Source organism: Hylobates moloch, unplaced genomic scaffold (genome assembly GCF_009828535.3).
Source record: "Hylobates moloch isolate HMO894 unplaced genomic scaffold, HMol_V3 SCAFFOLD_4, whole genome shotgun sequence".
Lineage (NCBI taxonomy): Eukaryota > Metazoa > Chordata > Mammalia > Primates > Hylobatidae > Hylobates > Hylobates moloch.
The window spans coordinates 213,939-217,990 of NW_026652279.1; positions in this window are offsets into that span (position 1 = coordinate 213,939).

Below are 4,052 nucleotides of genomic sequence, written 5' to 3' on the forward strand. Positions count from 1 at the left end.
TTTTTTTTAGTTCTGACTTGTCCTCTGTGCCTGTTCTCTTGAGAGGTAGAGTCTTCACCCCTGGGGGACCCTGAGTACGACCCCCTGACTCCCAGCCGCAGCCCTTCCGGACCCTCCTTCTCCCACCCCCAAGACCACTTTCCCCTTCCTGCCTGTGAGGTTCTGTGCCGGGCCCTGTGGGGAGGGGGCTTCCGACTTCCTCCGCCCTGTGTCTATGGGGTCTGTGCCTGCTGATAATGGACAGAGATAGCACAGGGCCCTCCCACAATGGGGTGAGGAATGAGCAGTCACCACCTCAGTTCCCCTCATTCTGCAAACAGAATCGGGGTGTCAGTCCCACCCCAGCCTCCTCTAGGGTGGAGGAGCTGCTGCACCCAGGTGGGGCATGTCCTGTGCTGGGGTTGGGGGTGATCAGGCAGAACTCAGGTTTGCCAGAAACAGAAACCCACTTCAAGCTGGTGAAGCCGTAATCAGGGGGGCCTGTGTGACTTTGGTACCTGCAAGGTCAGGGTCAGCAGGGCACCAGAGAAGGACAGACTCACAGGCTGGTCGAAGCCCACTCCTGCCTGGTCTTCTCTCTGCCTGTGGGTCCAGCTCAGTCCTGGCCTGGGCCGGGTCACAGGAGGGAGGCTGTACTCTGCCAGGCACCGAGTGATTGTGTAAGTTCCCTGTGGCTGCGGTAGCAAATTGGCACAAATGAAGTGGCTTAAAAAAAAATTATTATCTTACAGTTCTGGAGATAAAAAGTCCTAGAATTAAGCCCAGCACAGTGGCTCACGCCTGTAATCCCAGCACTTTGGGAGGCTGAAGAGGCCAGATCCCTAGACACGATGGCATGTACCTGTGGTCCCAGCTACTTGGAAGGTTGAGGCAGGAGGATCACCTGAGCCGGGGAGGCCAGGGCTGCAGTGAGCTGTGATTGCACCACTGCACTCCAGCCTGGGAAACAGAGCAAGACCCTGTCTAGGAAAAAAAATGCTAAAATTAAGGTGTCAGCAGGGCTGGTTCCTTCTGGAGACTTAGGTGTGAGTCTGCATCCGTGCCCTCTCCAGCTTCTCAAGGACACCTGGATTTCAGCAGCTTGGCCTCTTCCTCTGTCACTCACTCTCTCTCTCTCTCTCTCTCTCTCTCTCATCGCCTCCTGTGACTCTGACCCTGCTGCCTTCTCTTATAAGGCCCCCTGTGATTACACTGGGCCCTCCCAGCAAACCCACAATAACCATCACATCTCTCACTCCGTCACATCTGCAAAACCCCTTTGCCATGAAAGTAACAGTCACAGGTTCTGGGACTAGGACAGGCACATCTTGAGCGGTCACTCTTCTTTCTACCTCCTCGTTCACACTGGGTGGGGAAATAGCTCCTACGCCCAGCAGCCGGAATTGTCCTCTGAAGATGTGTCCCGAGGTCACCGCTCACCATGCCCACAGGGCAGCTGGGAGGTGGTGCCGAAGGAGGAACAAGGTGGAGCCGGAGGAGGAACCAGGTGGACCTGCGATTGACCAGAGCGGCATCAAGTCGCCTGGTGTGGGCCTCGCAGGTCCCGCTGGTCCACAGGGGAGAGGTGCCCACAGGGCAGGGGACGTGGCTGGCCATGCACATGCCCAGAAGCCACGAGATGACCAGCCGTCCTGCCCACTGATCCCTGTGTATCTAGTTCAGATGGACTTGTCCCCACTCACAGATGTTTTGCAGCAAGAGAAGAACTAGCCTTGGATTTAATGGTCCACGCTACCCCAAGAAAATGAGCAAAGGAGGGTCGGGCGCGGTGGCTCAGGCCTGTAATCCCAGCACATTGGGAGGCCGAGGCAGGCGGATCACGAGGTCAGGATATCGAGACCATCCTAGCTAACATGGTGAAACCCCGTCTCTACTAAAAATACAAAAAATTAGCCGGGCGTGGTGGCGGGCGCCTGTAGTCCCAGCTACTCGGAGAGGCTGAGGCAGGAGAATGGCGTGAACCTGGGAGGCGGAGCTTGCAGTGAGCCGAGATTGCGCCACTGCACTCCAGCCTGGGCGACAGAGCGAGACTCCGTCTCAAAAAAAAAAAAAAGAAAAGAAAAGAAAATGAGCAAAGGAGAGAACAAATGTAAACCACAGGAGGGTGAAGCCTGCACATCAGAAAGAGAATTAACCTTGGAAAACAAGTCAAAATTCCATGTAATCTGAACGATTCACACCATCATTTAATCCATTTAGCAATGATTCATTGCACACTCACTACATGTCATGCACTGAGGAAAAGGCAGGGAACGCAACAGACAAAAACTGCTGCCCCCCAGGATCTTACATTCTAATACGGGGGGGGGCGGGGCACGACGACGCTGTCAATAACACATCTGGTATACCAGCTGGCGGCAAGGGCAGCGGAGGGAAAGGAAGCCCGGGAAGGCAGCAGCCCATGTGAGTGTGACTGTGTTTCTAAGCAGGGTGCTCAGAGAGACCAAGTGTGAGAAGGTGAAGGCGGCCAAGGAAACAGGCGGGGGAGGGCAGGGGTCAGCGGCAGCCTTTGAGGAAATTTCTTAAAAACCGATGATAAGGCCGGGCATAGTGGCTCACACCTCTAATCCCAGCACTTTGGGAGGCTGAGGCAGCAGTGGCCCATCTAGAGTGGCCGCTGCCAAGATGCTGGCCTCAGCAGAGAGGCATGGCAGGGCCTCCCACTCCACGGAGCAGGCAGGAGCCCCGCCCTCTCGGGCACTGGGTTTGTTTGCGTGCACCTCAACATTCCTGTGCTCTTGGGGGCCCAGGAAGGCCCCCACCCGGCCCCCTGTAGGCTCAGAAGTACCTGCTCCTGCTCCCCCTGCTGAGCCTGGTGCTCCCGGTAGCTGGAGCCAGGGCCCACAGTCCGCTCCCAGAGGCGTCTCCCAGCACGGTTGCGAGTCGGGTGAAGGGGGGCCCCAGGCTGCCCCGAGTGTTGGAACTGCAGGGGGATCTTGTGGTGACATCGCCTCCCTCTGCCCTGATGCCGGCCCGGGCTCTGTGAGAGCCTAAAGCCTTCACCCCAGGCTGCAAGGAGGCAGACAGGGCAGCAGGATGGCTGCAGGAGCAGCAGTGGTGGCAGCAGGTCCCCAGTGGCTGCCAACTGTGCCACCTCCACCCTCGCACAGCCCCAGGTCCCCATGTCCCCAAGGCTGCCAACTGTGCCACCTCCACCCTCGCACAGCTGGGCAAGACCCACACCCAGGCCTGGAGCCCCCAGAGCCACCTCAACCTCGCTTCCTGCCGTGTCCCGGGAGCCCATGAGCACCCAGCTGAAGGCACAGCCGGGACTCATGGAACCAGCCCTGGGAGCAGTGGGTTTATTTGTGCAGGTTGGCAGGGCGGGAGCACCACAGGTGCAGCTGCAGCCGTCCAGGTTGCTGCTGTGGGCCCAGGCCTCCTGGTGGTCTTGGGGGCCAGGGAGGACCCCCTAACACCACAGGTTTGGGGGTGTCCCTGCTCCTGTGCCCACTCTGATCTTGGAGTGGGGTCAGGGCCAAGCCCTGGTGCTGCTGCAGCCCGGCCGGGTGTGCACCCTCAGAGCAGTGCCGAGATACCAGTCCCCTGCCACCTCAGCCCCTCCAGACTTTGGGCACCAATAAGTGTGGGAGGGAGGCCAAGATGGAGCTGGGGGCAGCTCAGTGCTGGCCTGTGGGCACCCCTTGGCACAAGTGGCCTGGGCACCATGGGCGGCAGTGGAAGGCAGACAGGCTCCTGGGAGGGAAGGGGCAGGTCCCTGGTGAGGCTCCACCTTCAAGCCAGGGTGGGCCTGAAGGCTGGGGGCCAGGCTGACAGTCCCGAGGAACACAGTGGGGACTCGTGGTGCCTTTTCTGGGCCCACCCATGGCTGCCCACGCACCAGTTGGCATGAATTTCCTCCCCTCTGAGGCCCATAAAAGCCCTGGGTTCAGCCAGAGTGGAGAAGAGGACAGAGAGATGACAGGATGACCAGCTGCAGAAAGGAGCTACCCTCTCTAGGGTCTCCTCTTTGCTGAGCACTGCAGGCATTGGGTCGAGCAACTGCGGAGAGGATCTGCCCTCTCTGCTGAGAGCTGAACACTCGTTGGGAC